This window comes from Varanus komodoensis, unplaced genomic scaffold, assembly GCF_004798865.1.
Source record: "Varanus komodoensis strain SLA01 unplaced genomic scaffold, ASM479886v1 scaffold2, whole genome shotgun sequence".
Classification (NCBI taxonomy): domain Eukaryota; kingdom Metazoa; phylum Chordata; class Lepidosauria; order Squamata; family Varanidae; genus Varanus; species Varanus komodoensis.
This window is the reverse complement of record NW_025335568.1, coordinates 4,441,737-4,468,954: the sequence shown is the minus strand read 5'-3', so window position 1 is coordinate 4,468,954 and position 27,218 is coordinate 4,441,737. Positions and strand designations below refer to the sequence as shown.

The 27,218-nt window shown below is 42.2% G+C and overlaps 1 protein-coding gene and 1 long non-coding RNA gene across 2 annotated transcripts in view; one reads left to right on the top strand and one right to left on the bottom strand.

Annotated features, from left to right (window-relative positions):
• PTPRA (protein tyrosine phosphatase receptor type A) overlaps positions 1-27,218 on the top strand; it is a 134,884-nt gene that overhangs the window by 26,246 nt on the left and 81,420 nt on the right. The gene's annotated exons all lie outside the window — the stretch shown is intronic.
• On the bottom strand, positions 30-1,293 carry LOC123022562. The gene is made up of 2 exons (XR_006414535.1): positions 1,042-1,293; positions 30-736 (listed from the first exon to the last, which is right to left on the bottom strand). It is a non-coding gene; the product is annotated as an uncharacterized LOC123022562 (long non-coding RNA).

Here is a 27,218-nt window from a genome sequence, read left to right as displayed (position 1 = left end):
GAGCAGGGATGATAGAAGCTATATTCCTTTATTGTTATTATTTTTAAAAGGATACAATAGGAAAATCATATAATAAAATAACACAATACAAAAATTTAAAAAGTCACCCTTAGTGCACCTCTCCACCAGGACCATGGCTGCCTACCATTTAGAAGCTGTATTCCAACAGCACCTGAGGACCCTAGCTTGGTAATAGCTTTGTGGTTTGCAGCTAGTATCTTTGGAATAAAACTGAATGTAAAGATGCCATATGCCCAGTTTACCAGAGCTCTGCTGGCTGTTTCCCAGGCAAAAGAATATCCTCTCAAGGAGAGAACCTGTTCCAACTTGACTGATTTCGCAGAAACCCCAGGATACGCTATACTGGAGAATTCCACATTTACAGTTTTTGGCATAGGCTGAAACCCAATCTGTCTTAAATTCTTAAGATTAGGGAAACTTGGGAAGTTGCCATGTTCCAGGTCAAACTATTTGTACATCTAGCCCTCAAATCCTGCCTGACAGTGATTCTCCGGGCCTTGTTTTCTGAGGTCCTTTTAAGGGAAGATTGAACTTGGGACGGTGCTGTACTGCTGAGTTTTGGTTTCTTGTCCTTCAACATCACCTTGCACAGGAGTGTTTGGTTTCCAGTTTCTTTGTCCATCTTGGACCCCGTTCCTCTTTTCTGACACCATCTCATTTTCCTGGTTTACTTCACTGCATTCTGTAATTCAGTGTCCTGTATTTCTGGCAGTCTCTAGAGTAAATGAAACCATCGATTAAATCAGACAACATTCAACAAATGAAGCAATTTGTTTAACTTCTTCTGTTAGTAGGAGTCTTGCAAAACATGCCTTTCCAGATTGCAGAATTTCCATTTTTAACCTTGAACGAGCAGCCAAGACTTTGCTTCAGGGCCACAGAGCAGGACACAGTCTTGCCCCTGGAGGGAACCCGAGACAGATAAAAAGAGTGAGAAATGGCTTGTGACAAAGTGGCAGTGACTGGAAAAAGGGATAGGGTAGAGCAGGGAGCGTTTTAGGATAGCTGGAATATAATTACCCCAGTTGGGATGTAGCCAAGGCAGCAATTCACAAACGGTTTGCAGGTCTCAGGCTTCGTCCACTAATTCTTCTTCCTTCCTCTTTTCAAGTTGCGCTAATGGACTGGGTGTTAAGGCAGCTGCCATTGCCTCTGTGCTTACGAAGCATTTCCATCCTGTTCTTTTCCCCCAAAGTGTATCTTTTTCTCTCATGTGTGGCACATCCTTTTGTGCACACACAGCGCTGGGTGTGAGGAAGGCATAGTGGTGCTTATGGTAATTAGGTCTCTTGGTGAGCCCAGCACTTCCTGCTGCTCGTTAGTCAGCTTCCTCTTCCTAGCCCTGCGAGGGCCTTTGGGGCTCAGGATGAAATGCAGTTTGCACTCTGGGGCTTTTCCCGTGAACGCTCCTTTGACATCCTGGGGGCTAATGCAGGAATAGACAGGCTGGCTTGGTGCTTCCAGTGATGGCTTTGGTACTGGATTAGTCTCTTTAGGGAGGACAAAACCTGCGGATTTTTCTTGCTGTTTTGTTTCCAACCTGTGTTTCTACATGATGTGGAATATGGCAGTGACAGCAGTCTGAAATTTTGGCTTTTCAAAAATCTCAAACGTGTTTACTGGAGTAAGTTTTACTGACATTTAGAAATGATTTTCATATGGGGGGATGTTGCTTTTGTTGTACTGAGCCTTTGTTGTATTGAGATGTTTTGTCAGATTGGCAAAAGATTCACTCCTTATTAAGGAGGGCAGAATGCTATGTGAGGGTCCAGATTAATTTGAAGACTCTGGCTATTGGCTGCTGGAAGCTAGATCTTGCAGAGGATTCTGTTTTAATTCTCAGAACAGTTTGTAGCCTTGAATTAGGCTGAAAGAATGAAACATGCTTGCTGTGCCAAAGCTGGAACCTGGGCCCTGGGACTTTCTGTCTTCTGCAGTATTGCAGTGCAAGAAAAGAGCACAAGGTCTTGAGATTGCCTGCGTTTATTGTGTGAACAGCAGATTAAGGGGTTTTAACAGTTGTAAAGAGAGGCTTCAAGGTACACAAGAAATATTTTATGAAACTGCAGAAGCGATGATTGGCTGAAATGGGGCTGAAGTACCCTTTCCACTGGGTGACAGGGAAGAGACTGGGCCGCCTTGCCTGCTTGGCGGAGGGGAGTAGAGTGTATGCAGACCTGCCCCCTACCCCAACTGTGACACTCCACTTACAGCTCACTGTTAATTTATAGCTTGTGGTCATCCACAGACTGGTGAACTCTCGTGTGGCAGTGAGCATGTGAGACAGTCCAGAATAGATCACGATTCTTTCACACAGACTGCGTGTTTTCTTCAGGGTCGTGTGCCCGATCTACCCTGTCAGGCCATTTGTAAATAGAATTGATTGATATAACACATGCCGTGCTACTTTTGTGTGTGTGAACTGCAGAGTTAGGGTTTTCTCCTTGCTTGTCTGCCATGGTCTGTGACAAACTGACTCAGATTTCTGGCTTCACATACAAGCTGCCTGCATCTGCATCTGCTTGCCTTATCACGTTGGTGCAGCCCTTGGCAATCCTCCTGCTAGGTAACATTGAGATACTCTTTTCACTTACCTGTTTTCCTGATCACAGTCTGCCTGGAGAGTTTCTTCCAAGAAATCCAAGAGATGCTTTTCAGTCTGGGAATAGTCTGCTCTGTTGCATTAAATATTATAAGAGCACTTACAGCAAGTACGTGTTCCTTCTAGGACAACACAGATCAGTGGCTATTTAAAAATCAGATTCGGTTGAAACAGAATGCCTTACAGAAAAACAGATGCTGAATTCCTGGTGCTTAAATATTTAAAGTGCAAAAGACACGAACAAGGCATTTCCAAGGAAATAGAGAATAATTGCTTTTGTGTTTCGCCCCATCGGTAACCAGAGCTGGGGCAGAAATGGCATGACTGAGAAGGAATGTACAGGTGGCTTTGGAAACCTGCTTTTAAAATATGTAGCCACCTCAGCAGGTTCAGTGACCGTTCCATTTACTACTCAGTGGCAAAATATCAAGGAAGTGACAACCAGGAATCAGCTGTGCAACTTATTTCCATCCAATTTCCAACCAGTTCTTATTTCTTAGTGTATTTAATTGGTCAACTGCACCTGTGAGCTGATGCTTGTCTGACTGTGTTGAAAAGTGGATGAAGCTCAAACCTATCAGAATGGTGTGTGAGAGCTAGTTCCCCCCTCAACCGCTCAAACTGTCTTGCAAAATTGAAGGGCTTCTTGGTCTTCAAATTGCCTTTTTTTGGTGATGGTAGCAAATTGCTATTTATATCCTTTCCCTGACACTCATATTCTGGAAGTATGTTCTCTCTGATCAAATAGGGATTGAGTGAAAAGGAGTTCTAGTTAGAACATTTTGTATTTTCTCACTGGCTGCATACCTAACTGAAACAAAGAAAAGACGAATAAACTGGCAGGAAGTAAAAATGGGTGTGATTGCTTAGTAGAACTATGGAGGTTTGCATTTATTTCAGCTTCAACCACAATGGTAGCAGAACAAATCTCTGGTTTGCCTTGTTTTGAACGGTGATGTGCTAATTTAATGCCTTTGGCAGCACATACACTTTCAAGAATTCTCTGAAATACTCCCTAGCTATGCAAAACAGAACCTCCTATGGCAGAAACAGAAGCAACTCATGTGTGATTCTTGGCCAGATATACCATGAATGGAACATTTTGATCATAAATGTCAGTATAAAGCACACTTTTTCACACTCAATCCTTCATTTGCTTATGGAGAGATGAGCAGGAATTTTCATTTAGTTTTGTGAAGAAAAATGCGGCTTTCTTTGAAAGTGCTTTTAAGAACCATGGGGATTTGCTTATTAGAAGCTGATAATGTCTTTTGGTATCTGCTGAGGTAATTCTTGGATCAGTTCTGTAGATAATACTGGAAGGATCTATTCCTAGATGGAAGGGCCAGTCTCTCAGTGGAAGGCTGCATGGTTTGCATGCAGAGGGTCCCCAGCTTAATCCCTGGCATCTCCAGGTGTGAAGGGAAACGGTGAAGAGCTGCTGCCAGTCAGAGAACCCCGGGCTAGAAGGATCCACAAACCAGCAGACCGGTCAGTATGGAGCACTTTTCTCTGAGCTTTTCCTTGAATGTTGCAAGTGATAGGTCATCTATCACTTGCAACATTTATAAAATCATGTGATAAGATAAGCATCACTGTAGAAAGAACCGGAAGGAGAAGGAAAGGCAGTTTGCTGGTCAACATGATGAAATAGCCCAGGATTTGTTAATCAGTGGGTACTAGGAGTTGGGTGCAGGTTGGCAAACATGCTGGCTCATCTGCTTTTGGTGTGTTTAACAACCCTGTGAAAGGGTTTCCTGGATGTTCTGTGTGAGGTGTGAACCCTGAATTTCTGGGTTGTTGTGGGAAGACAGCTGAGAATTAGTACCATGGTTTGTTTCTGGCTGGACCTTGGCATGAACCAGCAAGGCAGGTCCTATGTTCTTCAATGTTTGATCCTGCGCTGGGGCCAATATTTGGTCTTTTCACTTAAGGTAATGTTGATTAAACTCATTTAAACTGAGACACAATGTCATGAGGTTTGACCCCAAAGAAACCTTGCTTTGAATTTCAGGTTGGTCCTTAATTTGCTGGGTGTTCATCAGGAAGTCAATTTCAGCTTCAGTTTTGTATCTGTAAAATGGAAATAGAAGTGAATTCCATTGGAATGTTTTGAGGATGGAGTTGAGACAGTCTTTTTATCTACTTTCTATGTCCCTTAGAATGTTATCTGAGAAGAACATTGTGGTGGCAAACCAAGAGCAGGGCTTTGTGGCAGCCCTCATGGGCACCTCCCATCCTAGGGAAGCTCACTTAATTCCATCTTACCTTTGGACACTAGGGTGCCGGTGCTTTTCCTCCATTTGGAAAGTGCTTTTATTTATACTGCTCTCATCAGTTATGTTTCTAATTATATTGATAAGACGTGACCTTCTAAAAATGGTATCTTGGCATTTCGATGAAAGCAGAATATGAATATTAAGAAAAATGCTATTTATGATTCCATTCAGAGGTGTGAATTCTCCAGTTCAGGCATCCAGAGCTGCTAGCTATATCTGCTCAAAATGTGCATCAGAGTAACTTGGCGTGGGGGAGGGGCGGTTGTCACATAGCCTTGGCTTTTAATGCTGTCGTTTTGGCATTTCTTTTTCACGGGTTTAAAATGTAGACAGGAAACGAATTGTATTGCCTGTGGGGGGGGGGGGGGTGGATTGGCACAGAAACTTTTGACTTAAGCTTGCATTCCTTAAAGAGGAAAACTTTGATAGCCCTTGGAATGACAGGTATTCCTTAAAAATAGATAAGATAATGGGGCTTGTAATTTGGTGCAGAATTTCACACCTCTTCATGAATTTACCATTTTTGATTCCCATCTCTTGGGGGTCTTCCTCTCAGAGTAAGCTATATCCAGATAAAGATTTGAATATTGTTATCCGTAGGGAATGGGAGAGGTTGCCTAAAGTGCAGGCGGTAAAGGGGCTGTTAGGAAGTACTGAAGTCAGGTTTTCATTTATATGTTAGATCTTCCCAGACCAGATTTTTGGCCAAATCTTGTGCCATTTCATGATTTTATTTTGCTGTTGGTAGAGTTCATGCTACACATTATGATTGTTTTGATCATACTCCTTGCAAAGTACTATAGTAACTTAAAGGATAAAGGGTGACTTAAAGTATTTCAATGAATACAAATAAATCTTTGTGCTTCGGATGCATCTAGGTGAAACATAAGTGGTCCTGGCTTATAGAATAACTTGCTTACAGCAGATGGATTGGAGTGTATGTGATACAGTGTTGTGAAAATAACATATCCCTCTGAGATGCCTTAGCTTGGAAATGTTCAAAACACCATATATTAAACTGCAAATGGGTTGAAAAACGGTTCCCTGAAGGACTGTGTGGCTTAGTTCAATTTCATTCTTGTAGTTTGGATGATATAATGTTGGGTTCCAGCTGGAAAAAGTTGCATTACAGTAACCACCAAAGATCTGCAACAATTTTCAGTTGTGGAATCAAGGAGAGAACCACCCAAGGGTTCTGAAGATAAAGGCCTGTGGAGGGCAATTTGATGCCATCTGTGTAATGGCACAATGGTGATAAGAACTGTGGATGATTGTGAGCACGAGGTGTGTCCAGAAAGTCATGAGAATGAAGTCCCTATGCTCGAGAAGGGCTCTGTGAAGGGAGAAGCTGGCCAAGGTCACTTGGGGTGGGGTGCCAGGTGTATGTTAGAACAATGATCTAAGAGAATTCCAGCCCTCTCAGAAGCGAGACATTCTTTTTTGTGACACCCTGTTCAAGTGCCTCGTATTAAGAAAAATGCAAGTGAGTTTGGAACAGTGGTACGCAATAAAATTATGTGAAATAGGGAAAAGTACATCAGAAACTTTGGAAATGGTAAGGAAAGCTTATGGAGAAGCTGCAGTATCATTTGCACAAGCGTACTGATGGCACAAGTTGAGATTAGCTCACCTTGGATCCTTTATCACAACAATGCACCGAGTCACGGTGCTTTGGCTGTCAGAGAGTTTTTGGCTGAAAAACACATCACAGGGCTCGTTGCGACTTTTTCATCTTCCCAAAGATGAAGAAAGGTTTGGCAGGCCGCCATTTTGGTCTTGTGGATAACGTCCCAAGGCTCTGAACGCCATCCCACCTGAAGACTTCCAGGGATGCTATGAAGAATGGGAAAATTGCTGGGCGGGTTATGTACCCTCACAAGGTGCATACCGTGAAGGAGACAATGTTCAATTGTAATTTTTTCAATAAAAGAAAATTTAAAATATTCTCATTACTTTCTGGACATACCTCATATTTTCACCACGCATGTGAGTTTTCACTTTATAAACCTCGTATAGCCATCTTCACATGAGTTCTCTTTGTGGTAATAACACCTAGGGCACTCCCCAATCAGGTGCCTTCTGGGTGTTTTGGAGAGTCCCATCAGCCCCAGTCAGCAAGGCCAATGGTCAGGAACACAAGGAGTTGTAGTCCAAAATATCTGGAGAGGACCTAATCGGGCAGTGCTGACACCAGTACAGCTCTGATCCCAGGGTGACCTAGAACCTCCATAGTTCAACTAGTGTGTTTTTAGCTTCATAAAGCAAGCACTGCATAATAGATCACTGAACACTGAAGCCATAACTAATGTGTTAGGTGAAAGACCTTAACTCAGTGGCAGAGCACATACTTTGCCTATAGAAGGCCACAGGTTGAATCCCCAGCATCTCCAAATAGAGCTGGAAACATTCTTGTCTGAAGGAACGAGATGGAGGGGGAGTGCACCTGGAGAGCTGCTGCCAATTGACAGTTGACTTGGACTAAATGGACCAACGTTCTGACTCAGGAATAGCTTCTTGTATTCTCATGCTCAATGACACCCAGTGTATGTTCTTGCTTAAGAAAAACTGCCTTGCAGGACCATTGGAAACTGCCAACGATCACCATGGTGTTATCTCATGACTTTGTACTATAGTCCTACTTTCCAGCCTTATTTTCTATTGCAGCTTTGTAAATAAGCCTGCAGAAGTTAGTAGGTTGCAAGATTTCTTACTAGCCCAATGAAGGAAGGCAGAAATGGCATTTCTGTGCAAGTTACAGAGGAGGAAGCTTCCATCTGGCAGCCTGTTTGGTTTTGTACTGGTTGTTGAGGAAGGATAGGGGACATCATCTGTCCTCCATCAGCATACTCGCCAGAGGTTTGAGGTTTGGGGTGAAATCAGTTTCACAAGTTCATTAGAAACAATGGGTAGATGCTAATTGCAAATGCAATGTTAGGCTAGCTTAGCAGTTTCAAAGCTGTGATCAGCAGTTTTCAGATGTTTCTCCCTAGCAGGCATGTGAGACAATACATACATGTTTTTCAAAAGTGCATATGTCTCAGTCTGAAATACAACTTGTAAACAGTGATGCCCACCATGAAGGTGCCCTGCAACCTCAACTGAAGAGATTTGAACTCTGCAGAACTAAAGGAGCCATTCTCAGCATATCATGCACAGTTCTTTGGGTTGCTAGCATTTATTAGCCAGTCAGCAGCTCTCAGTATCTATTTTCTCTCCTTCCACTTATGCAGTATACTCTAGTATCTTTACATTTTTACAAGTATTCCAATAACCGTTTTTACATAATGTTTAAGATACATAGAAATTTTCTAAATAAATAAATAATACATTAACCCCAACTTTTTCCCTCTTCAGATAGTTCAGGTCAAATAAAGCAAAATAAACATGTTAAATTAGACTGCTGACTAGGACTTCAGAAAAATTTCCAGAGCAAACTGAAATTCTTTGGATGCAAATTACTGTAATTTGTATAGGAAATTTTTCCAGGAGTTTTCCAAGAACCAGTCAGGTCCCGTCTGTTTATGTACCGCTTGTTGCCTCAGGCAGATGGCAAGCAGGGTGCCAAGGAGATGCTTGTATAGCTCAGCATCTTCCTTCAGTGGGGAAAGGTGTGGAGCCTAAGAAGCTGTGTGCATGTGTGTCTTAGCCAACACACCAAAGTAGTTTTGTCGTGAAGTTGTGTCCGACCCATTGTGACCCAATGGACAACACTCCTCCAGGCCTTCCTGTCCTCCACCATCCCCCAGAGTCCACCCAAGCCCACACCCACTGCCCCAATGACCCCATCCAGCCACCTCATCCTCTGCTGCCCCCTCCTTCTTTTGCCATCCATTGTTCCCAGCATCAGGCTCTTCTCCAGGGAGTCCTTCCTTCTCATTAGGTGGCCAAAGTATCTGAGTTTCAGCTCCACTATCTGGCCTTCTAAAGAGCAGTCAGGGTTGATCTCCTCTAGGACTGACTGGTTTGATCGCCTTGCGGTCCAAGGGACTTGCAGGAGTCTCCTCCAGCACCACAATTCAAAGGCCTCGATCCTTCGGTGCTCAGCCTTCCTTATGGTCCAGCTTTCACAGCCATACATTGCAAGTGGGAAAACCGTAGCCTTGACTATACGCGCTTTTGTTTGCAGGGTGATGTCTCTGCTTTTTAGTATGCTGTCTTGATTTGCCATAGCTTTCCTCCCCAGGAGCAAGCGTCTTTTAATTTCTTGGCTGCAGTCCCCGTCTGCGGTGATCTTGGAACCCAGGAAAATAAAATCTGTCACTACCTTCATTTAGTTTACCTGGTGTTTTTGCTTTGCACTAACCTCCTCCAATGGGGAAAGGCTACCCACAGTCATCCATCTGGGAACAAAATAATGTTTGACCCCTGAAATTGCTGAGACAACAAGGACTGAGTTGGGGGTGATCTGTCACCTACCAGGATAGAGTTCCTTTATCCTGCAATAAAATCATCACACCAAATCATTGCCTTGCAATACTTTATTCCGTTGTTAGGCAATTCATAATCTTATGCTACATATCCTCCATACTATGTAGTGTGACATCCAATTCCCCTCTCTTTGTGGGTTGCACAAAGTTGTGGGTTGTATAATAATTATTTTATCTTGAAATTCCGTCTTTGCTATGATTCATATTTACACTTACCTAGTCACTGCAGGGAATGGCATTTCTCCTAAGCATGGGATGGGGAATTCTCTACGCATGGGTCAAATCCAGGCCATGGAGATTCTTCCAGAGACTTCCCTCTCTTCTCCAGTTCTGTACAGGAAACTACCGCTCTTATATTGGATCACCAATCTGAATTTTCCCGGAAAAATGAGCTTTCTTCAGCACAGCACAGAGGAACTTCACTCTAACCTCTGATCAGAGATTGAAAAGACTGGCAATTTAAATGCTTTTGAGCATTTTTACATTTTGGAATTGAGTTGTCCTTTTAAGCCTGAGGCACTGTTGCCTTGGGGTTACTTCTGAGTAGATACGCATGGAATCAAGCTATTGTTTGTATGATTGGTGTGAATTTGTCCAGGCTGACCCACACCTACCTAGTCCCTGGTCCCCTTGACCTTTGCTCAGCTTACTGCTGGAATGCAGTTCCAGGAACCTTTCTCAAATTGGAATTTGGCCCCATGGCTGAATAAGATTGGCCACCCCTGCCCTTAACCCTAATCGCCAGTGTCTTGTGGGGTTTCTCTAATGCAATGACTCTCTCCCCAAACCTGGAAAAGATTCACTGTGAGTATCCAATAGTAAGGGTAGATGTTCTTCTAACATATATGGTATGGCTTGCAGTTTGGGTTAGTGAATTGTGAGGACACAGAAGGTACTTTCTATTCCAGGTTTATTAATGTGGCACTATTATTTATCAATATAATACTATCAATGTATGGAAAGGTGTGAGTCTGTGTTTTCATTCTTGTGGATTAGGATTAAATAGGATTAAGATTCATAGAATCATAGAATAGTATTGCTGGAAGGAGTCAGAAGGCCATTGGGTCCAATCCCACCCCCCACAGTGTAGACCTTGATGTTAATGATCTCTCTTAGCTGGCTGTCCAGCTGCATCTTGAATGCCTATACTGTGGGAAAGCTCACAACTCTCTAGGTCATTGGTTCCACTGCTGTACTGCTTTAAGAGTAAGGAAGTTCTTTTTGATGTCCTGCTGGGATTTGGCTTCCTGTAACATGAGCCCATTATTCTGTGCCTGCACTCTGGGATAGTGGTGATGAGATCCTTTCTTTCCTCTGCATGACTACCTTTTAGGTGCTTGTAGAGTGCTATTCAGGATGTAGCTGGACAGCCAGCTAAGAGAGATAATTAACTTGGAGGCACTTCCCCTGTCCTCCATGATTTCTCAAAGATAATGGGCAGTGGTTCTGAGAGTTCTTCTGCCAGTTCCATTTCTCTGTAGGATGGAGCTCACCAGGTCCTGGAGATCTGAACTACTTCAGACTAATTACATGATCCTTGACCATGTGCCTGCCAAGCTCAAGCGGCCATCCTGCCCCTTCAGCTTGCCAGGGAGAGCATAGGCCCTCTTTTGGGAGAAGAGCAAGCCAAAGCAGGAATTGAGTAATTCTTCCTTTCCTTTGTCATCCCTTATTGTTTTGCTATCCTAATTGAGTAGTTGGACCAGCATTTCTTTCCTCTGTCTTTTACTATGGATGTATATGAAGAAGGCTTTTTTTGTCTCTTTTAGAATCACTCGTTAACTTCAGTTCATTCTCAGCTTTAGCCTTCCTGATGCCATCCCTGCAATTCTGTGCTCCCTGTCTGTACTTTTCCTTTGATGCCTAGCCTTCCACTTGATTTTCTGCATTTTCTGTTTAATCTATCAAACTTTGAATTTGTAGAAACTTATTTGGGTTCTCTAATTTTAATTAATTGCCCCCTTCTTTTTTCTCTGTACATTTGTTCAGGCTTTGGAATTTTTGGAAGTAGAAAAGCTCACTTTGTTAGATCTTGATTTTACTGGGACCTGGATGGCTTTCATAGATATTCTCAACACATGTTGAGTAGGGAAGTGGCCTCATTTTTATCCTCCCAAGCATTACTTGCCTTGCTTGCCAGAAAAGACCTTGAAAGCTTCCGAGGTGAACTAAGACTTTGAAAAGAAATGGGTGTTTTGTTTAGCCATACATATCTTTAAAATACATATTAAATGACTGACAGTCACTAGAGTGAAGCAAACTATCTGATATGAGGTCCTTTTAAAATATCGTTAGAAACTCTGTACCTAAAAGTCAGGACTTCTCATTCAAAACGCCCTTGCGTAAGCCATTTTCCACATTCGCTTGAAAAGTCAGCAGTGTTATTTTCCACAGTGGCCAAGCAAATGCCTATGGGAAGCCCACCGCCATCACATGAAGACAATAAATAGTCCTCTCACTAGTTGCTCTGCTTGCTAAGAGCGGCTGATTCAGAGGCATAATAACTCTGATCCTGGAGGTGGCATATGGCCACCATGAGTCGTAAAAGGGCATTTAAGCATCAGGTAGAAGGGAAATCTAATTTATACTGTTAATTTATATTATTTTAAGGAAGTTTATTTATGGATGTAATCAGTGGGGTGGCATAGAAGTCTCATAAATAAATAAAATCCCGTTCCAGTCCTCATGAAGTTCACACTAGGGAACTGCTGTTTTCAGGCCATTTAGCCTCTTCAGAAGGCGAGCACAAATTCTTTTGCTCCTCTACTCATTTTGAATATCCTGTACTGCTTCTCAGCAAAAATAAACTAACTCCTCTCCTCCTCTTGCTCTTCACACATCACCCCCCTCCAAATGTCTTGTTCAGTGTGACTGGCTTTTGTTTTTTGATTTAAATAACTAACTAGGAGACAGGCATGCTGCTAAGTGAAGTGCCAACCTGCAGTGCCATCTTTTATTTCCAGGAATGCTTCTGGGCCCCCGTCTCTGAGCTGCAATAATTGGCATTCTGTGGAACGAATATTGGAACATTTGGAACTCAGATCCCATGTTGCCTTTGCGTGTTAGTTATTGGGCAGGTTGTCTGTGAGAGCGCCTGTGGCTTACTTCTAATACTCCTAACATGCTCACTGACCCCAAAGGCTGGGGATTCCTTGTTGAAAGCACTGAACTGGCAGGGCTGTGAAGCAGGTGAAAGTCTGCTGTTTTTTTCCTCGCTCTGAGTAGGATCATTCTCCTCTGTTCATCTTGATTCTTTAATGTTAAATGTAATGACTTCAGATATCAAACTGCCTGCTTGAATAACTTTCTGCCTTAGAATAGGAAGGGGATCAAAAGAGTCTGGGAAGACAGCAGTTAAACCTTTTCCCAATTCCCTCATGGACCCAAGCTAAAAGTCAGTATTGGAAGTGAGCAGAAAGATAGAAGACAAGTACTTGAGAACAATTCTATTTCCAAAGGTTTTAGAGGAAATGAGACTTGATAATTATTTCTCCAAGGCCTGAAATCCTGAATCATTTGCTGTTTCACCCTGTTTTTTCTTGAGGTGCCGGGTGTTGAGAAGAGATATTTCCCTGGGTGTACTGAAATGACCATTGTATATGAGGGTAGCTCTCTAATGAGTGCCTAAGAATGCATCTTTTCCTTGGCAGGAAGGCAGTAGAGTTGGAAGGCTTTTCTCTTGCCTTCAGTTAGCTGGAGAATCCAGCTGCAACAGGTTTAATTGACAAAAAGAGAGTCCTTTTCTATTACGCAAGCCGGATATGAGGACAAAAAGAATATGGTGAGTTAGTTCAGCTAGTTCAGTGTTAGGGGTAGACAGAGGCATTCATTAATATTATTTGTTGAGAAACATACTCTCTACAATAAAGTGTTTCCTTTTCCAACATTGTTTTTGAGGCAAGTGGTAAGCTTTTGCTCCAGGGAATCCCTGCTCAAGAATTCATGGATTATGACCTAGGGCAATCCACCATGTGCCAAAGATTGCTCAAGGTAAACAAAACAAAACAAAAACGTTTTTGGAAACAGTCTTTCATGACTGTGGATCAAGTTCTTCACAGGATGAAAGTAAAACAAAGCAAAGTTGACTCCCATTAAGAAAAACTGCAGTCCTCTCTGAGAGACTTAATATACTTTATTGAGTTTTCTACCTTGAAGTCCAAACAGGACAATTGTTTCAGAATCCTACTCAAAAGTAATCCCTCCTGAGCTCAGTGAGGTTAAATTTAAATTTATGTCCTGCCTTTCCATCACAAATGATGCTTACGGTAACTTAGTCCTGTCTAAGTATGAATTGTAGCCTTAATGATTATATTTTTTTATTGTCTGTGTCGCCCTAAGAACTTCAGCTATTGGTCAGTTCATACATTGAATAATATGATTGTAGTAAATATTAATTGCATTGTTAAGAACCTGATTACTAAATGTATCTCATAATTGAACATTTCAGGTACCCCCCCCCAATAGAAGGAAATCTTCCTGGATTGGTTGCAAAATATGCAAATATAATTCACACTAGGGCGCCCAGCTTGTGACTAGGTGTGTCTGTGTTACTGGAAAACAGCATGGCAGTAACATTTCCACCTGAAAACTTCCAGGTTTTTTTTTTTAATTCTACATATTTTCCCTCAATGCATGTCATAGTACTTGGTACAAATAAAGAATTTGGAGTTAGTGAAACAATGTCAAAGGGCATGCATAATATTTTTCCCTCTGTTTTGGTTGACAGTTGCTAAGATTTATTGTTTCTTTAACATTAAGATTTGAGTTGCTGAGTTTTGTATAAGCCATTTCACTTCATATCTGCATGCTTGGCACGACTGATCCTGAGTCGTGTTTTAGTCCAGAAGAAACGTGACAAGAGCATTTTAGTGGCTGTACAAAGGCATTGTGGCTGACATCTAAAGAACGATAGAATTCCATGCACAAAGAGCTCTTTGGACTTGTGAGAGAGTGCATTTCAGGAAACCCACCATTCCACATTGCAAACTGCTTTTGAAACAGGATTTTGCCATGTTTTATTTAAAATCTCACTGGGCATTCAGAGTCGCTCTTTGAACTGTGTCTCATGCATATGTTTGGATTTAGCAAATAGCACTTTAAAAGATAGATGGTAACATGCACACTAACTTGAACTGTCAGTTAATTGGTTCTCTAATCTACTAAATCAGTGAATAAGTTAAAAGATGATCTATTTTTAAATGAGGTTGGCTTTTCTTGAAGACTGTGTTAGATCTTTTTGTGATACTGTAGAGAGCTAACGTAGCTTGGGTTGAATCCAGACTTAGGTATAGAGTAGACCTATTGCTTGCGTTAACCCTGGTTTTCAGGGTTTTCAGTCGACTACATACTTGGAGGAAATCTGAATTCAATTCAGTGCCCTATTCCCAATTTAATAGACATCCATCTGTCTGTCTGTCTATTGCATTTATATATCACCCCAGTAGCCCAGAGGGTAAGTGCGCATTGCTAGCACACTTACCCGGCTTTGCAGGGGTTGAAATCCCCACAGACCCTTTCAAGCAGGGTTACTGAGTAAACAGACCCGGGCACATGGTGCCTTTTCTGCCCAAGTGAAGCCATGGTTGCCCACCCCCCTACATACAGACCCGGCAGTGGTTCCCTTCTGTAGCCTACTGAGGATGTTTGGCCACGCCATGGAATCGGGCTGCATTAAAGCAAGAGGGAGCAGCTGTTTAATTCTGAACCTTGAGCTATATAAGTGAAAAGGTATTACAGTTACTTCAAAGCTATTCCTGTATCAAGTGTATCAGCTTCAAAATTAGATGCCCTCCAGCAGAACTTTCTCTTCTGTTGACTGAAGACAGTATTGACAGTAAATGTGTTTGAACAACCAAGTAACTCCCAAGTTGCACAGCCTTTGAGTCGCCTTAGAAAGTGTGCCAGGCGGCAGCTGTCCCGGTTCTGCTGTTCTGGTGTTGTGCAACTGAGAAAATACATCCTATTCTGTTGTTATACTTGCCTGAAAATGAGCTTTGCACCTTTTAAACTTACAACCTGGTTGATATAAAGATTTTGCTTCTGTTGAATAATAACCCAAAGTAGGTGATTGGACTTCTTTTTTTAAAACTTGTGGCCCTTAATAAAGTGAAACTGTGCTGGCATATACCGAATCCTTACTGTTCAACACTAGAAATGAATTGTATCTGTTGCCCTTGGAAAATTCAGAAGAATAATTGTTGGTTCAGCTCCAGTGCTTAGGTGGAATCATCAAGAAGTTGCTATATTGCTCTCTCTGTGTGTTTGTGTGTCTGTCCAAGTATACAGGGTAAACAGGTAAAACACTGGCTTATTGAGTCTTCATTGTCTCGGGGCTTGCTAGTGAAGAGATAGTGTAAAACTGTACTTTCTATATAGCTGTCGTGATTTATTAAAAGTTGGCTAGATACGAAAACAAACATATTTTTGTATGCAAAGCATGTACTTGGATGCGGTCGTCACCACCTCCTAGGTACATTTTACTCCTTAACTCTGCTTCAAGAATTGCAATGGCTTAGTCTAGCATTTCTGCCTCTGGTCATATTGAAGTGGGGAAGTTATCCGCTTAAGGGTCACCCCACATTATTCCTTAAGAAATTACCATGGATGAAATAAAATGCATTGGTAGTAGAGAAACACCTTTTCAGAAAGAGAAAGAAAACAGTACATACATTAAGTGATGCCCCAGGATGCACTTGCAAAGGTGAGCTTGAACATCTTCAGAAACTCAGTAGCTTTGTGTTCTTTTATGCCCAGACAGCCTCTTCTGTGAACATTTGTTCCTGTACTGCATAAGGAATACATGCTGCCTCTTCTCCAGCTGGAGTTTCTTCTAGATGATTTTGGAAAGCAATCTAGAAAAGACACATTTTGCATTTTCCTCACTGAGTTATTCATTTAATTGGAACACAAGCTTCTGCTAAAAACAACAACAACAACAAACTAGGAAGATTCTTGTAGATGAGCAATTAAAGCAAACACAGCTTTCCTTTTTACTTTAACTTGTAATTAACTTGTAATGGAGATCAGATCACAATCTGTTTTTATGCTCTCATGACGTGCATGGTTCCGAAGCAATAATTTATCTGGCACAACTAGCCACAGGCTCCTGGCCGGGGAAGTCAAGCAGTGGGGAGAGTGAAAACTGATGAGAATTAACGGGATGATTGAGGGTTCTGACCATACTGTTATTTGTGGCAGTGTCAAATTGTAACCTGTGCACTAAAACGCACGCAAGAGGAAGTTGGGGTTTTGGAGTCCTGACTTCAGATTCTTGACAGGTTACAGAGAGTGGGACTTCTCCATTTGGAACTGAGAAATATGCCTGGCAGTGTCTATGTTATTTAAAACATTTAAAGGAAATCTATTGAAAATGCAGCACTAAGGACAGGATGACTGAGAAACTGATCACATTGGATATTAGTTTGCCTAAGGCTGAAGGATATGAATGTTCTGGTCAGTTAAGTCAAAAATATGGACATAGCTTCTGGCAAAACTGAGCAAGAAAATGAAGTTGATGTTTTTATTAATTTAGTTGGATTTCTGACATACTCCATTCCATGTTCTTTATGGAAAATGAGGAAAAACCTAAAACATTATTTAAAATTAAAGCACAGTCTCAATTCTTGGCACAGTTCAGCTAGTGCTAAGCACTTTGCTATTCCTTTTCATTCAGTGGAATTATTTAAGCACATGCTTAACTTGCTAGGTGAAGTAAATGAGATTTAATTCTGCAATCTGTGCACTCTTAGGAATACATTCCTTTGGATTCAGTAGGACTGGTTGCTGACTACGCATGTTTAAGATTGTGTTAAAAATGTTTTTAGACCTGTCTGGATTGTACCCAGAATCCCTTAAAATGCGTTGCCTTGATTTCTTGAGGGAAAGAGTTATTTCTGACCTTGTTTTCTGTTTCTTTGATGGCTTCCTTCTTTTTGGTGATACATTTCAGATCATGAGGAAGACAGGGAAGGGAGTTTCAACTGAAAAGAATCAGTTTAGAAATATGTGAGAACTTTAGAGCTGAGCAACTTTTTCACCTTCACATTTCATTTCCACAATATGTGAAATTGCTTATCACTGGAAATAAAAAAGGACTAGGAAACTTTAAATTTTGTGCTTGATCAGTGTTAACCAGCATGCTTCAAAGTCATGTGAGAACAAGATTCATAACATTATGTGGGATGTAGTTCCCATCCATGATTACAAAACCTCTTAATCTTGGCTATAGGATTGTGCATAGGAGTAAATACACAACTTTTCTAGGCGACGCTTCATGCATTCACAGCTTCCTCATACGGTTTTTGCCCCAAGTTATTAAACATAGCAATAACACCCATGCCGCAAACATTTCTATAGATTTAGGCCTCAGTTTAATTACTGCACTTACTCTGCATGCTAATATTCCATTTAGCTGTTTTTTACGGTAGTGTACGTAGTGTAGAAATGCTGAGAACTATTGATGGCAAAAGAAGAAGGGGACAGCAGAGGATGAGATGGCTAGATGGAGTCAGTGAAGCATTCGGCTTGAGCTTAGGTGGACTCTGAGGGATGGTGGAGGACAGGAAGGCCTGGAGGAATGTTGTCCCAGGGGTAGCGATGAGGTCGGACGCGACTTTGCTAAACAAGAATAACAATGTAGTGGAGAACACATGCTTTACATGCAGGAGGTCTCTGGGTCAGTCCTTGATACCTGCAAGCCAGGAAGGGCTCATATCTGAAACCCCTAGAGCAGCTGCCAGCCAGTACATGCAATACTGAGCTTTACAGTGTTCTACCTCATTCTAAGTACATTCTGTCTTTTTAGAGATGACTAAAATATAGTTTGGGGAGTAGAGGACTTATTTATTTATAAGATTATATAATTTTTTTCCAGAATGTCACCAAGGTAGTGTGTGTATACCAATTCAGAAATATACGAAGAACAAAAATACAGCAAATCCATTAATACCAAAACATCAGAGCAGTTCTCCACTAAGGAGACCAAAGCTAAAAGCTCAGTTCCACATAAATAGTTTCACTTACCCTGTTTTCAGTCAACTTGGCCAATGGTGATGCATTTGAGGAGGGTCTGGAGCCATTGGAAACGAAAATTTCATTTTCAATTCTTGAAGGAACAAATTGCCTCAATGAAGGAACTAATCTTATAATGCTACAGGCCCTTCTGAGTAGGGCTCCAGGAATTACATAAAGGCAGCGTGTGAGGAAGGGTGCGATGGCAGCTCCCCTAAGGTCCCTTCAGTTTATGGCCAGCTGGAGTTCAGGAGCAGTCCATCTGCTTGAATAAACAGTGGCTTGTTTGAACCTTCCATGTTCTCCTCAGGCCAGGTACTTGGGAGAAGAAGAGTTGTTTTCAAGGCTTGATAAAGAATGCATGAAGGGAGCAAATTTTACTGGCAGATGGCTGTGGCGTCTTCGAACCTTTGCTTTGAAAAGCTTATGCAGTTTTCCCCTGATCCTTCAGTAGCACCACGACAAGGACGCAGTGCCCTGTGCACCGCCGTCCTCTTTATCCTGTAATTCATTGTGGTACAAAGAACCACTTCGACATGGCGACCTTTCGATGTGAGTAACTACTCCATTCCATTCCAAATATGTTGTGGATCTGCGTTGCTGTCATTTTCTTTAACTCTGCAGAACCTTACTGTTGCCCCTTAATTCTGAATGTAACTTGAGATGTTAGTAGGACCTTTAACAAAATCTTGCATTGTATCCCGTTTTCAGCTACCAGTTGCTGCAAGGCTCCACTTCACTGGCAAAATGGGCGGGATGCAGGCAGGCAGCGCCCTCCAGTTTCTGGACCCCCCTAGTACAGGTTCGGACAAGCAGCTCGAATGGCTGGGTGACACCCATCTACCATCCTGTTGCTGCATCTTTTTGCTGCCAGCCCACCCCCTCTTCATGTATTGCGGCACCAAGTGGTGATGGAGAGAGTGAGTGACCAGTGTAGCCCTGTATCTGCTTGGGGCAGAGGGAGCTTAGTCGGCAGCAAATCTGCTGCTGGTCTTGCTGCTGCCCATGTTTGCAACTGTCTTTCCTCTCTCAGCCTTAAGAAACCCTGTGCAAACCCAGATCTGAGCAATTGAAAATGTGGGATAGAGTGAGGACTGTGTGCGTGGTCTTCTTCCGTCCCGTGCCTTTGGGATCTTGTACTCTGGGTTAATTTGTGGATCGGTAGTCATATACGTACCTCCGAATTCCTCTTGTTTTCCAGTGGCCCCATTTTGGCTCCAGTGCCGTTGGCACCAGAGCACCGAATTCAGTATTAGAAGGAAGAATTACATGCAGTGCACTACTGTACAAAACAGCCAAGCCTCATGGACTGTCAGCTTAGACTTTCTGGAAGGAAAAGCTGACCTCCTTCAGCTAAAATTCCAGAGCCAGAAACTTTCAAGTATGTCGCAGTATGAGACAGGACCAGGGGAGGGGGCACCATAAATTAAGCCAAGATTAATTGGATGATCATGGCAAAGTATTTTATTGGGAAAACTCAGGAAATAGTTGCAGGTATTGAATAACTTTGGGAGCTGAAGACTGAGCAGCTTTGCCTTGTGAATGTTGACAGACGCACTTGACTGTTTTTCTGTGATGAGTTCATGGAATCCTGGTAGCAAGGAAGAAGCAGATTCTGTGCTTGGTTCAAAGGAAAGCATCTAACAGCATTTCTTGAAATGAGGAAGTAAAGTGAGCTCATGTACTCCAAGATAAGGAAATCACTTGAAGGGCATGGTGCTGGGGGAAGGGGATTTAGTTTTAATTTTATTTACTTGTTAAAATATTTGTTAGCTAGCATTTTGTCAGGGTTCCCAGAACAGCTTAGAGATTAAAAAATAAAAGTACAATAAATGCCTAATCTTATGAAATAAGCAGGCAATAAAAATCCATCATAAAATAATAATAATAAAAAAAACTTCTAAAGCTGCAAGGCAAGCAAAAGTTTTCATCTGGTGCCAAAAGGTGAATAGAGGTAGCATCAGGTGAACCTTCTGAGTTGAAAATTCAGAAGATATAATACCAAAAGAGAAAAGACTGTTTCCACTTGACTTCATTCCAGTCCTAATTTCTGGTAGGCTTGTGTGGGGGTTGATTTGTAGGTTAAAGCCACCCCTTCATCTGCCACTTGCTTCCCAGATGCAGCTATTTCAAAGCTGGTATATAGCCCATACATCGACTGAAAAATGCAGTAACATGGTCTTTGTTAAATATATGCGGTGGTTTCTGAATACTCTTCAAAGGCAGCCCAATATTCAGCATGGTGTACTGACCTAAAATAGATGTTAGCAGTGCTTGCAGGTGCCAGAGGGTGGAGCTGACAGACGTGCCCTAGCTACATGAAGATGGTTTTCATGGCCAGGGCAAGTGGTGGTGGCCACTCATTTGGATGGCTTCAGAAGGGGACTGTGCAAGTTCATGGGTAGAGGGGTCTCTCTCCTACTAGCCTTGCTGACTGGGTGCCGCCTCCTTCACCAGAGACGGCATGCCCGCATGCACCTGTTGCTGAGAAGCTGGGCAGGCAGAGCGCCTGTTCCCATTCTGCTTGTGGGATCCTGGTTTGCCACTGTGCAAACAGAGTGCTGGACCAAATGGACTGTGGGCCTGATCCAGCAAGGTTTTTCTTATGTTCTTATGTCTGGACGTAACAGTCCTTTAAGCTGTGGGCCAGATTTTGGGGCATGGGAAGTGAAATCCCATCCAGTCCATACTGAACATGACCTCTGGGTCCGGGTTTTGGAAAGGGCATGACTCGATTGCTTAAAATATTGATGTTATAGGATCTTAACTTATTTGGCTTTATAAGCTGAGATAGAAGGGAGGGATACAAATCTCAACAGTGATACAGCAGAATGGCATAGAAATGTTCCAATAATAATAATAATAATAATAATAATAATAATAATGGCGGTCTTTGCCAAGTTGCAGGCTGCCTAAGCATTCATAGGCTTTTTACAAGGGTAGAGAAGGAAAATGGGTAAGAAAAAGTGTGTTAACACGAAACACTAATTGGAAGGTGTTATGTATTGCACTGAGCACCTATAGGCAAGCTGCTCCTTCCATCCCCATGTGCCGCCTCTGCTGATCTGTATTATGGGGTTTACTATGAATAGGATCAGTATCTAGGAATATCCCGTGTTTAACGCGAGAAAGAATATGGCCTCTAATGAAGAATTGAACAAATTCTTTGCTTTCTGTATTTACATAGGATTGGATACAGACCTATGGAACAGAACACTGCAAATTGGATCGTAATTTCTGTTGTCCCCCTCCCCTGTGACCCCAAAAATCTGTTCTAGAGGGTATATGTGCAGTTGTATGGGTGGCTTTGGGGAAAAAAGAAACAATCTATTATTTTCAGTAGGGACAACCACTGCATCCCAGTTTGCTCTACCAACAGGAGGAGTCCTTCTGTTTCTGAAAGGTCAGTTCTCAATCCAACCCGTTGTAAGCCTCCATTCTGGAAGCCTGTAGTAAGTTGGTTAACTGCTTCTCTGTAGCAATTCCCAGTGCCTAACCCATGTAGCTGCCATTTTTGTTTGCGTATTGAAATTGATCGCTCTTGTCTTCTAATATATATGAATTTAGTATTGCCTAAATGAAGACAGATTCAAGGATGTGAATTGTGGAGAAGGGAAGGAAATGTAATAGGCATGTTTTCGAAAATTATGTGCTACTTGAGAGTGGGGGTGTGTTCCTATTTCATTGACTTCAACTGTAAAGTTAGAAGGGGCCAGTAAGGCCATTGAGCCTAACCCAACGGCTTTACTCAGAACACTTACTCAATATATTAGTTGGCATATAAGAAATGCATGCTTACACAATTCATTGGAAATATAATGTCCTTCCCACCTCTAATAGTATTATCAACTCCAGTTTCAGACATAGTTCTTAACAATGACCAGAAGTCTTTTTGACAGAAATATTGAAGTTCTGACCTGGGATTTGACACTGTGCAGCAAACTGTGCCCCGGTGTTAGTATTAATGATGTTGTGCTAGATTAAACCGATGCTTGTGCAGTGCAATTAAGGCTTGCTATGGCAGTGGAGGAAAGTCAACCAGTTCGTCACTAGAGTTTGGTGGCAAATGACTGCTTTTTCTCTGTGTCCCAAAAAGCACTCATTCCATTGCACCTATGTTGGTTCGTGCTAACAGAATGTGGTTAGCAATAGCACTGGGTGGCACAGTTAGATACGACCCTTTCTTGGCAATGCAGAAGGTTGGGGGCCCCTCAAAAATACTGCATTTGTTTCCTCACCGATCTTAACCTGGCTCAGTGTGTCCCTTAGGCAGCCAGATAGCATGAGTAAGCAGCAGTGCTTGTAAGCTGTCCAGCAGGAGTTCCATTCTCATGAGTCTTTTGGTCCTGACACTTGATCATCCGTGCCTTGGAGGATGCAAGGAAATGTCTCTGTGCAGACGGATGGCAGTAGGCCAGAGTGTGGAAACTGTGAGGCAGAATTGGTCATCCCGATTGGCAGCTGGTGTGCAGTTTGACTCATTATAGCTGGGACAATAATTCTAAAGGGAGCTTTAAGGGAAATGGGGGGAAATGATTTTCTGTGTGACATAAAGGTTTATTCTTGATGACAGCTTAACTCTCAGAAGCTATTATACGTAGCTGAAGCATTCCTCGCAGAAGCACAGTGATTTTTCAGCGGTCATACTGGAATCTGGATCCATGTATGTTTCACATGCAGTCACATGTTCAGGTCTGTCGCTTGTATTTGAATGCAAGCATTCCCTTGCATGAAAATCTAATCCTTGTGCATGTATTTCAAGGAGTTGGTGCTAGTATTATTTTAACTCACATTTGCACTTTGCAAGACTAGAGAGTAGTGGCTAGGTCTTGGATCTCTCTGGCAGGCATCTTAGCCTGCACTTTAGTGGGACGTTTCATTTTCTGTGGAGCAAGTTTGCCAAACGTGAGGTTTCACTTTGAGCTACTTATAAAGTGAACCACTGAGAATTAAAATAGGTCTTGAAATAGCATAGAAATGTTCTAATAAATAAATAAATAAAACACGTGATATTTTTGCTTTTGGGAACATGGGGATATCTGTTTGAGTAATGTATGTTTAGCATTGTATGTAGTAAAAAAAAGCGAATTAGAGAAGTAATTTGAGAAACTGATCTTAAGATTAGTTTTCCTAAATTTGTAGCTTCTGACAGTTATACTGAGATGACATGCAAAGCTTTATGAGGCACCTTAATAATACGTTGCTGCTACTTTATAGGAGAGGGTTATGATGCTGTAATTACAGAAAAATAATTCACCTTCACTTAATTTATATTGTCAAACCTGGTGTGGGCTTTGCAGTTCAGTTGGCATGATAGGGCATACGTGTGCAGGCCAGTTGATCTCCATGAACAGACAGGACCCACAGTGACGATCTGGTGGGGAACTAGAGGAATACCAAAGGGAAGTGCATGGCATTTGGACAATGGAATCAGGTCAAAAATAGAACTGGATCTCATGGGTCAAAACTATGATCTTTCCAGCGCAACATCCTGTCTTTGACAGCAGCCAGTTCAGAGGAAATGTACGAAATGGCTTGATGTAATACAATGGCAGAACTGCCCTCCTGAATCAGAGCACAGTTGCATCTAGCCCCACATTCCATCTGTAGCAGTGGCCAAGTGAGAACCTTGAAACATAGGAACAGGGTGCCTCAGAAGGGGTCTCCAGGGCCATCTAGTCTGACCCCCGGCTCCAGCCGGCTCCACTCGTGACATGCCTTGAAGGTATATTGGAATTTAATTAGCCCAAAGCAATATTGTGTACACGTTTGTCATTATCAATGTAAAATAGTAGGGTGTATTATTGAGGTAAAAAAGCACCCTAAAATGTGTAGGTATTTTGTGTGCTGAATTAGGGGTGGACTCATCAAACCCACCCTGATCCACAGGTTCTACAAAATGACTGAAGCTTAGAGTTGTAACGAAAAGCTTTGTTCGATTTTAACTTGTCGTAAACCTTCCAGAGAGCTTCAGCTATGGGGCGGTATAGAAATGAAAATAGTAACAATATAAGGACAACTTGGTTACAACACTGGCTGTGGCACCCAGAGGACAGAAGTCATTTCTCCATCTCCCTCCTTCCTTTGCAACCTAATAAAGATAAAAGGGAAGCAGGATAGCACTCTACAAGAACGCGAGAGGCTGTCACAAAGAAGGAGGACAGGTTCTCTTCTTGATCATCCTGGAGTGCAAGGCATGGAAAAACAGGCTCAAGTTACAGGAAGCCAGGTTACACCTGGACATCAGGAAAAAATTCTCGATCGAGCAGTATGACAGTGGTGCCAAATACCTAGGGAGCTTGTCAGGGATGTTTAACTTCGTGCCCTGCCCTGAGTAGGGAGCTGGACTTGATGGCCTTAAAGGCCCTTTCCAACTCGAGTATTCTATGATTCAATATGGTCTCATTTTGGAGACATGCTTTTTGACATTCAGTGCCTCAAACAGATATTCCCATGTTCCCAAAAGCAAAAATATCATGTGTCAAAGAGGTTTTTCTATTCCATAATGGGCAAAGGACTGCCCGACTGCCTCCTGAATGCCTCTAGTGTGGGAGAGCCCACAACCTCCCTAGATACTTGGCACTATTGTCATACTGCTCTATCAGTATCTTGATCAGTATCTCTATCTATCTTTCCAGTCCCTGGATCCTTGCTGCCCTCTCTGAACCCTTTCCAGCTTTTCTGTGTCTTTTCAAAACTTTGGTGCCCAGAATTGGACACAGAACTCTAGGTGAAGTTTGACTGGTGTTGAGTACAGGGAAACTAGAACTTCATGTGATTTGGAAGTGATACTTCTGTTAATGCTATCTAAAATGGCATTTGCCCTTTTTGCAGCCGCATCACACTGTTGGCTCATATTTAGCTTGTGATTTACAACAACTCCAAGATCCTTCTCGTTTGCAGTATTGTTGAGCCAAGTACTCCCCATCTTGTCATGATCAATTTGATTTCTTTTTCTGAGGTGGAAAACTTGGGCATTTATTGAATTTCATTCTGATTGAATGGCTTCTGGAAACCCAAGCATATATTGAAATGTTTTGTTGTATATGCTGAATCTGTTGTGAAGTCTTACACTGCGACAGAAGAAAATCGCCCACTTTTGCATTAATGCTGTAAGAGGCTATTATGATTTTACCTGGGGAAATTACACAGGAATGTTTGGGCAAGTTGGACATCGTTTTCTTTGTGGTCTTTCTGCAGTCCTGCAATTTATTTTACAAATTTCAGGAGTGATAACAGTGCCTTCCCTAAAGAGTTATTTTCTCTGCACAATCTTCCTTCTGTAAATGTTGCTTTCCCCACTCCATCCCCGATGGTGATACATGACTAAAATCAGTTTTTGGTACTTAACAGTGTACTGGACTTAAACCGGAGAAGCCTGGGATGAATTTGCAGCTCAGCCTCCTCTCACCAACCTTCCTTTCAGGGTGGTTGTCAGGCTAAAACAGGCCATCCCCCTTCATGCTGCCCTGCGCTCCTTGGCAGAGAGGTGTGATGGAACAGAATGCACTTAATGGCACCACAGGAAGAGACACATTGTAATCTGAACAATTCAAGTTACAAAGCCACTAATATTGTCCTTCAGCTCCTGTGCTTCCAACGCTCAAAATGTGGGTAAACTATTTGGGCTATTTATCTTTTGTTGGCCAGTGTACCTTTTGGTCTACTAACTGCCTGTACTGAGTTGCTTTAATCACCTTGGCATATAAGTCTCTAAAGAGCTTTAAAAATATACTGCATGAAGGTAGCAGGTTATTTTTGCCATTGAAATCCTTTTGGACCGGCAACCAGATGGCTGCTGTTCATTAAACACAGCTTCTCCCACAGAGTGTATGAGTTTGCCAGTTTGACTTAAGCAATATGACTAAGTACTGGGTGATCCAAAGCAGTGACCTTTTCATTTCGTGCTATAATATACCTGAAGTTCTTAAAGGTGTATTTCCATGGGGGGGGGCAGGGGTGCTCTTTTTCTGTTTCTGTGAAAATAGACAAAGAAGTGCTACCTTGCCACCTTCCCACTGATAGAAATGCCCTGTGGATTGTTTGTTTGTTTGTTTATTTAGAGAATTCCTAGGCTGCCCCATTCACCGAAGCCTCAGGGCAGCTTACAAATAAATAAATTAAAATACATAAATAGCAATATAAAAGACACGTAACTGTATAAAATAAGTCGTCCTGACCAAAAAAAAACCTTTAAAATAAAAATAACATTAACAATTAAAATGACGCTTGAATAAAAAGGTCTTCTCCTGGCGCCGAAAAGCAAATAACGACGGCGCCAGGCGGACCTCTCTGGGGAGCGCATTCCATAGATTGGGCGCCACCGCAGAGAAGGCCCTCCTCCGAGTACCTATCCTTCTAATTTCCTTCACGGAAGGTTCCCGTGTTCACCGGAGCTGCTTGGCATTGCTAAGAGCCAGTGGGCATCTCTCATTTTCATGCTTGTTTTTCTCTGTGTGCACCTGAGGACATGTTTCTGCTATGTATTCTGCAGTCTCTTGAACTTCTTTAGCATCAGTATGTTCTAGCACAGTTTTTATAATGGCTTAACTGAGATTCTCTCTCAGTGCAACAAGTACCAGAGGCCCCGCGTTCTTGATATTTAGCATACAGCACATTAACTTCTGGAGTGCCTTGACACACGCCCTTGCCGTTGTCATCATAGCTCCAAAGGATGTAGAGGTTCAATGGGGAAAATGCCTTTTAATGGCTTTTAACTGCAGTAGGAAAATGGAATCCCTGCGCTCAAAGGCATGCTTTAAATAGCAGACAAATAGCGGGTGACTGTTGAGCTGACTACTCAGGCAATGATTAAGAAATCCATTCAGCCGGCAGTGCTGAAGTAGGTAAATAATAGTAATAACAGTGAAGATAATAAGG